Source organism: Pleurodeles waltl, chromosome 3_2 (assembly GCF_031143425.1).
Source record: "Pleurodeles waltl isolate 20211129_DDA chromosome 3_2, aPleWal1.hap1.20221129, whole genome shotgun sequence".
In the NCBI taxonomy this organism is placed as follows: domain Eukaryota; kingdom Metazoa; phylum Chordata; class Amphibia; order Caudata; family Salamandridae; genus Pleurodeles; species Pleurodeles waltl.
In genome coordinates this window covers 152,914,231-152,923,341 of record NC_090441.1, presented here as the reverse complement: position 1 = coordinate 152,923,341, position 9,111 = coordinate 152,914,231, and positions in this window count along the sequence as shown.

Genomic DNA, 9,111 nt, shown 5'->3' with positions numbered 1-9,111 from the left:
AGCTGTTGGTACAAAACATCAATACTCATCCGCTTGCACAGCTGTGAGCGGAGTAATGAAGGATGGTGTATTCCACCCTCAGAACACCTACACACAATCCCTGGGGGACTGCACAGCTCACGTGACTGAGCTTAAAGCTCTTATCTTGGCACTGGAACATACAGATCCAGAACAGCTCACATTGATTGTGTGTGATTCATACTTCTGTGTCCAACCCTACAATGATTATTGTAGGAAGCTGGCCTGGTGTGTGATGGGTACCTAAGGTACTTACACCTTATACCAGGTCCAGATATCCCCTCTTAGTGAAGTGTAGGCAGTGTCTAGAAGCCAGGCTCTCTAGAGGTAGCTGTGTATGAGCAGCCAAGCTTATCTAGGAGACCTGCAAAACCACTGTAGTCACACAGCACTTACACACATGAAATAAAACACTCAGTTGTACAAAAATAAAGGTACTTTTATTTTTGGTCACACAATACCACAAAGTACTAGAGGGGCAACCCTCCAATAGGAGGTAAGTAATACACTAATTATATACACTAGTAAACAGTAATAGGCATGGAAAAGGTTAGAAAAGAGTGCAAATGTAAATAACCAACAGTGACCCTAGGGGGAGCCCAAACCATATACTAAAAAAATTGGAATGCAGACACGGGACCCCTACCTAGGTAAGTGTAAAGTATAGAGGGGAGCTGGGAGTACTAGAAAATCACAGAGGTAAGTAACACAGTACCCCCCAGCGACCAGGAAAGCAGGAGTAAATCACTGGAATTTTCCCAAACCACACAAAAGGAAGGAAAGGAAGAAAAGAAGACACCCAGACAAGACTGCAAGAAACCAGTAGTGGATCCACAAAGAAGAAGACCTGTGGAGAGAGGGGACCAAGTCCAAAAGTGTCAGTGGAGTCCAGGAGGAGTAGAAGCTACTACCCACCCAGCTGTACTTGCAGGAGTTAGTCAACAGTGAGGAAGAACAGGTCAGCACTGCAGCCCTGGAGCCAGAGAAGAGTTCCTGATGGATGCAGAAAATGTCCCGTGCTGGAGTGAATAATTGCAGACGAGTGTCGGTGCAGGAATTCCACCAACAAGCCTTGGCAAAGGCAAATTTGCAGTTGGTGGAAAAGTGGAGCTGCCGGGGACCAGCAAGGCCCAGGAAGACTCAACCCAGGAAGGAGAGTCAGAGGGGACCCTCAGCAACACAGAGAGGCCACAGGAGCAATTGCACCACCCACAGGAGTCCCACAGGACAGGGATACAGAAGTCGCAGAAGGAGCCCATGCGGCACTACAAAAAAGGACCCCATGCCGCAGGAGAACCACGCAAAGGGCTGTGCATCACAGGAAGAAGTGCTGGAGACTGGAGCTACACATCACCTGAAGATCCCATGGAGGAGATGCAAACTAGCCTTGGCGGCTGCAAGAGGCGTGGTGCATGAGGGGAACTGTCCTGCGTGGGAAGGCAAGGGCTTACCTTCACCAAAGTTGGACAGCTGGCAGAGAGGACCAAAAGGACTACTCCGGACCACCACCTGTGATGCAGGATCCATGCAGCTCAGGATGAGAGAAGATCCATGCAGCCAGTCGTTGTTGCAGCAGGTGCCTGCGGATGCAGGGGAGTGACTCCTTCACTCCAAGGGAGATTCCTTCCTTCTTCTAGTGCAAACTGAAGACACGCCATCCTCAGTGGATGCACAGTCGGTGGAAATGTTGCAATTGCTGGCAGGAGCCCTGGAAACAATGTTGCAGAAGAGTTCTTCTTCTTGGAGGCATCTTGTCGGGTCCTGGAGGTTCCAGTCACAGTTCCGGAGGCCAGAAGTTGAAGTAGAGGTTGCAGAGGAGTCCTGCTGAAATCTTGCAAGCCACATCTGAGGACCCACCCAAGTTAGAGACCCTAATAGCCCTGAAAGGAGGATTGGTCACCTAGCCAGGTAAGCACCTATCAAGAGGGGGCTCTGACGTCACCTGCCTGGCCACTCAGATGCTCCCAGAGTTCCCTGCCAACCTTGGAAACAAGATGGCAGAACCCAGGGAGACTCTGGGGAGGCTCTAAGGACCACCACTGGGGTGGTGATGGACAGGGGAGTGGTCACTCCCCTTTCCATCGTCCAGTTTCATGCCAGAGCAGGGGCTGGGGGTCCCTGAACTGGTGTGGACTGGTTTATGCAAGGAGAACACCAAATGTGCCCTTGAAAGCACACCAGTGGCTTAGGGAGACTACCCCTCTCAAGCCAGTCACATCTATTTCCAAAGGGAGAGGGTGTTACCTCCCTCTCCCAAAGGAAATCCTTTGTTCTGTCTTCCTGGACTTGATCAGGTCAAGCAGCAGGAGGGCAGAAACCTGTCTGAGGGGTAGCAGCAGCTTGGGCTTCCTGTAAAGCCCTGTAAGACTGGTGGTAGCAATGCTGGGGGTCCTCTAAGGAGCCCCCATAGTTCATGGAATCATACTTCCAATACTTGCAACAGTATTGGGGTATGATTCCGACATATTTGATAACAAACAAGGCTATGCTCGGAGTTACCATTATGTAGCTTGACATAGGTAGTGACCTATGTCCAGTACACACGTAAAATGGCGTCCCGCACTCACAAAGTCCAAGAAAATGGGCCTTGAGTTTGTGGCGGTACCTCTGCTAGTGCAGGGGTGCCCTCACACACAAGTACCTGCATCCTGCCCTCTGGGCTGAGAGGGCCCACCATAGGGGTGACTTATAGTGACGTGGTGAAGTGACCTGCATGCACCCATCTCACGCAGACTGCAATGGCAGGCCTGCAAAACCCTTTGCCCATAGAGATCCCCTGGCACCCCAGTCCATATACTAGGACTTACACGGGAGGACAAGTATGCCAATTGTGGGATGAAAAAGGTACAGTTAGCAAAATTTACAGGAGAGAGCATAACCACTGGGGTCCTGGTTAGCAGTAACCCAGTGGACACAATCAAACACACTGACAACAGGCAGAAAATCGGGGTAACCATGGCAAGAAAGAGGGCACTTTCCTACAATTATCTTAACCATTGGCGGTTGAAAGGGTTCAGAGGCCCAAAGGGGAACACCATAAAACACAGAACTTAGTGGAGGAGGGTGGCTGATCTTAAGAATAAGCTACCAGATACTCATGTAGTACATACACTGGGCCATCAACGTGTAGGAGTACATATTATTGGAAACATCTTGGCTGATGAAGCGGCCAAATCCGTAGTAGCTACGGCTTCTGTTGCTGGTGTTGCAGCCACAATATCACTCTTACAGAAACGCTTCTGGTGGTCGGGTCTATACAAACAGACCAAGTAATATGTCCTTTGCTGTGACATTTGCCAGCAAATAAAGGGCTCAAACATCAAACACCCACCACAGACAACCCTCCAATAGGTCACTACATTGTGTGAACTTGGACCACTATGGTCCCTTACAACCTGATGGTGCATATAAATACAACTTAGTGGCTATAGATTTTTGTTCTAGATTCCTGTGGATGCTCAAACTGTTATAAAAGACTTGCTGGTCTTTATCGGTACATATGCGGTTGGAGCATTCTACTCAGACCAGGGCCCTGTTTTTGCCTCTAGGGCATTCAGGGACACCATGAGGACGATGGGTGTTGAACTCCATTACTCTTCTCCCTATCATCCAGAGGGTAATAGTTTTGTGGAGAGGATGGATTGTGACCTAAAGCAGTCCTTAACAGCTAGAGTATTAGGTTCAGGCCGCAGTTGGCTTCATCACCTATATGGGGTCCAGACAGCACTGAATAATCTGCGAAGACGGTCCTTGGGAGGATGCACTTTTTATGAGGTCCTCTTTGGGATACCTATGTATGTCCCAGATCTAGATGGCCCTGGTATAGTGGCAGCAGTCGCACCTTTTGACATACATGAACATCTCACTGTCTTACAGGAGCTTGAACAATTTCTTGATGATAATTCATCCGTCAGTGCTGCCAATTTAGAAGTACGGGATTTGCCAACAACCTCTAAAGGCTGGATTCCTAAAGTTGGGGATCTGGTTCATGAGAAGAGTGCTGTAAGGAATAACTTCGGCACATCTTACAGAGCACTGGTTCTATTCCTGGGAATACAAGGCCCCAGAACTGTCAGCCTACCACCACTGGCAGGTTCCAAAGGGAACAGATTTGTCTCCATCGACAACATCAAACTACATCATGTGGCCGATCCTGGTGTCACGTCTGTCACGATTACCTAGTTCTAGTCCCTCAGGAGCAGATGATTAGTCCTCAGTCCCCACCTAGGCTACCTGCAATGGATATAGCCCTCTGTTTCGAGCACCCCTGGTGGGGGGACGGGGAAAGGGGAAAAGAGAGACTGCCTCAGATGTCTGGTTCTTCTTCAACTTGACCTGGCTTGCCCTTCTCAAGTTTCCTTTGGAGTGGAACCTAAAAGAATTACAACAATAATTACTAGGGACAAACAACCTTCTTATTCAAACCCACATCCAACTAAATGATTACCATATTTACTTTTATTTATACCTGGAAACCTTTACCTGAGATTTTTCTGAGGAAGTGCCTCTCTCTTATTAGTTGAGCTTCACTAATAGTAGTAGGTAGTATAGATGCTCAGTAGTTTAACCTTGCACGTATGTGTATAAGTAGTTTGATTTTGGTTAGTTTCTTCTGACTCATTCCCTAATAGGGATTGCTGACATATATATATATATGTGTGTGTGTTCGTATATAAATATCGGTGTTGCTCAATCTCTAGGCTATTTAAGACATAAGAGTTTCATAACAGTCTTTTTCCCTTTTGAAATCTTATTTGGTTTAAATTGCTATTCTCCGTTTCTCTAAGTAGTTGTACTGCACTGAGGCAAGACGCTGTTCTCTGAGACTCTGGGTTTTTTCACTGTGCAGAGGAAAGACACTGTTCTCTGGTTCTACGAATATTTGCCCTGTGCTGAAGCAGAACGCTATTTTCTGAGTCTCTGAGTTTTTACTCTGTGCGGAGGAAAGACACTGTTCTCTGGTTCTCTGAATATTTGCCCTGAACTGAGGCAGAATGCTATTCTCTGAGTCTCTGAGTTACTGCACTAGTGCTGAGGAAAAACGCTACTCACCGGGTCACTTCAAGTTCAATTGACATGTGCAGATGTAAGACACTGATCTCCAAACTCTCTAGTAGTTGTTATTTCTTCTCTTTTTTCTCTAAATTGCTCCACTACAATTTATCTTTTGCCTTCCAAACAATTGAAATTCTATTGGCCTACTTGAATTCTCCCTTTGCGAATGTCGTATAGTTTTGTTCTGACTGGAATTTCTCTTCAAAAACATGCGCGCTCACAGAACACTATCAGGTTCTCGACCCGACACAGTTGAAGTGCGCAGCACAAAATTCACGAGTGAGCGTCTATAGTTGTCTTGGTTCTTGAAGATGCAAACACTAGACCAGGTGTCTGATGTCTGCACAATCCAGTGGCCATCTTGGATCTCTCTCACTGTTTCTTCCTTGAAGTCTCTGTAGTAAAACTTGAAGTACAATTTTCTGAGAAGAACCTTGCCACTTCCATTGTGGATACTTCTTGACCTTCAGGTACTTTGTCTTTCTTTTATGCTCTAACAAAGTCAGGACATTGCAACTCAGAGGGTTCTTGACACCTGGACAGTAGAACCAGAGGTCCCTTGGGTAATTCGCAGTTCCCTTTCACTGCCCAACCGGATATACCTCTTTAAAGAAGAAACAACAATACTTCTGAGTATACCAGCATGTACAGTGATACTACAAATGCCTCCTCAATCACAGGAAGGGCGGAGAATGAGCTTCTGCTGATTCCTGTTACCACTTCACCGACAAGAACTGTCCAAGATTTGGCTGTTTTCTACTCTAGTGCAACACAAACTGACAACACTGTCTACTACGAACCTCTACATGAAGTGGATCCATCCACCAGTACTGCACCGTGTTAGACTTGGCATCCTTGGCGTTGTCTCCCCTAACTTTTTGCCTCTGCTTCCCAGGTTTTTGATGTGTGCTGGGCTCTGTTTTTGCTGTTTTTGATACTCTGGGCACTTTACCACTGCTAACCAGTGATAAGGTGCAGGCGCTCCTGTGTAAAATGTATGTGTAATTGGCTATCCATGATTGGCATATTTGATTTACTAGTAAGTCCCTAATAAAGTGCACTAGATGTGCCCAGGGCCTATAAATCAAATACTACTAGTGGGCCTGAAGCACTGGTTGTGCCACCCACATTAGTAGCCCTGTAAACATGGCTCAGACCTGCCACTGCAGTGGCTGTGTGTGCAGTTTTAAACTGCCAATTCGACTTGGCAAGTGTACTCACTTGCCAGGCCTAAACCTTCCCTTTTTATATATGTAAGGCACCCCTAAGTTAGGCCCTAGGTAGCTCCATGGGCAGATTGCAGTGTATGTTAAAGGTGGGACATGTACTGATGTGTGCTCCATGTCCTAACAGTTAAATACTGCTCAATTCAGTTTTCACTGTTGCACCGCCTATCTCTCTCATTGGTTAACATGGGGGCTGCCTTTAAATATCATTAAAGTGCAGATTCTCTTTGAGAGCAGATAGAGATAGGGAGTTTGGGGTCTCTGAACTCACAATTTAAAAATACATATCTTAGTGAAATTGGTTTTTAGACTGTGAGTTTGAAAATGCCACTTTTAGAAAGTAGGCATTTTCTTGCTTAAACAATTCTGTGACTCTGCCTGTTTGTGGATCCCCTGTCTGGGTCAATTGGCAGTTGGGCTGTTTGTGCATCTCCTCTAGACAGTGACACAAAGGGTGCTGGGGTGTAGCCTGCATATCCTGATGAGCCATCTGTGCTAGAGTGGGCTGTGCCTGCCCTCTCACAGTGGAGCCTCCAACCCCCTGGTGTGTGTCTGGGGCCTGGCTTGGGCAAGGCACAATCTTGCAAACAAGAGAGATTTACCTTTGAAGTTTACCAATTTCAAAGGCAGAAAGGGGTATAAGTATTGGACCCAAAAACCCCTGAAAATTAGATTACTTCAAGGATTCAAGAGGAACCTCTGCCTGGAGAAGAGATGAAGAGCTGAGGAGAAGTGTTGCCCTGGCTCGTGACTGTGCTTTGTTTGGCTATCCTGCAGTTGCTGCTTCTGCCTTTGAAAACGGGACAAAGACTGGACTTTGTTGTGCATTCCTGCTTGAGATGTATCTATAAGGGCTTGGAGTAGAGCTTACCTCCTATTTTGAAGCCTCAGTGACAGCAAAGGCTTCACCACCCAGTTCCGAGTCTACATGCTGTGGATTCTTGCTTGCCAGAGGATGACATTCCAGTTCGTGGGCCCCTGGTAGTAAATTTCTGGAGAAAAACTGTCTAACGATGCCAGACAACGATGTGCAACTTTGCTAAGGATGCTGCTGCACGGAAACTGCAATGCTGCCAGCCTCGAAGCTGTGGACCTCGCAGAAGGGCGGTGACCCCAATGACTCTGCAGGCCTCGCGTCACCGCAGCCACTGATCCTACACAACCTTGCTGAGATCGGAGTGTCGTAAGTCCGACATCCAACGCCATCACACTGCCTGTGGCCTTGTGACGTCATCGCGACCCCGCGAAGTCGCCCCGCAGCATCGTGACTTCGCCGGACTTCGTACCTGCTGCAACCAAGGGACTGACACCTCGCAACCAACGTTGCCTCACCTCCACCGCTCTGCAGTAAGGACCCGATGCCTCTTCGCGACACCTCTGTTCCTCTGCCCCGTAGCACCGGAACCGACGCCGCAGATCCAGTGATGCCTCACTTCCAGACTCCGTGCACCGTCCTGTTTTTCACTTGCTTTACAAAGGTACTGTACCTAGGGGTCCGTACGACTCCGTAAACGATGCCAGTGGCGTCACATTGTGTAAAACAACTCTGTCACGACGCCGCTTAATACCAATTTGCAGCATTTGTGCCGCTAGGCACTATTTTTGTGTTTTTAATTGCTAAGATCATATTTTTAAGTGTGTATCCTGGATTTGTATATTATTTGGTCTAGTTTAGTTAGATAAAATATTTACTATTTTTCTAAATCTGTGTTGTCTCATTTTGTAGTGGTTCACTGTATTACTGTGTGTGTTGGTACAAATACTTTACACATTACTTCTGAGTAAAGCCTGCCTGCTCGTGCCAAGCTACCAAGGGGGTAAGCGGGGGTTAACTGAGTGTGATTCTCCTTTACCCTGACTAGAGTGAGGGTTTTTACTTGGACAGGGGTCAACCTGACTGCCAACCAAAGCCCCCATTTCTAACACACTGGCTCCTCTGTTCGCAGAGACTGTTTTGCCAGTGCCGCCTGTGGTTAAGGAAGTGCTGATGTTCCCGATGAGGATTGATTCACGGTCGTGCCCCATGAGACTGGGGCAGATTTGCGAGGCACCTATGAGCCACCTCTTGTGAACTATTTGGCTCCAACAGGCACTATGGATGATGCTGCCTACGCATGGGATCCTGCACTTGAGGCTTCTGTGCACTTTTGCTCCGTGATCCGTCTGCCAATCCAGTCATGGATCTGACATCTGATGATGTGGAGCCATTCCTGGATGCGCTCCCAGTTGGTGACTTCGGAGACATTCTTCAAGATCACGACTATTGTTAAATGATTTGACTATTGGCCTTATACTAAAGTTAAAGGTTCATTGCAAATTGCCTAATTTATTCGATTCACATTTGGCCTGCTGTGCTTGCGTTGATCGACATTTTATCTTATCTTATGTGTTTTTGAAGAGACACCCCCTCACACCTATTCTCACACCCAGACATACAGGCCCTGCGGCGAAATCCCAGTGTGTATGGACAGAGCTGTGCGAGCGTAGGGTTGGGTGAATAGGGGGGTTGGCTGCAGGAACGGTGGTTCGTTTCATGTATAGTCACGAAAATTACTTTACTTTAAAAAAAACCATAGAAATTCACTGATAAAACAAAGGTTATAGGGGCGTTATAGTTATGAAATAGAATTTTAAAAAAATCTTAGTAAACCGAGTTATAGTTACGTTAGGCTGCGAGTTATAGTTACTTGAAATAATTCCAACTGTAACTGCTGAATTTCAGTGGTTTGGTAAGAGTGAAATCTGAGCCTAACTATAACGTCCCTGTAACCTTTGTTTTTTAAGTGAAATATATATTTATATATATATATAT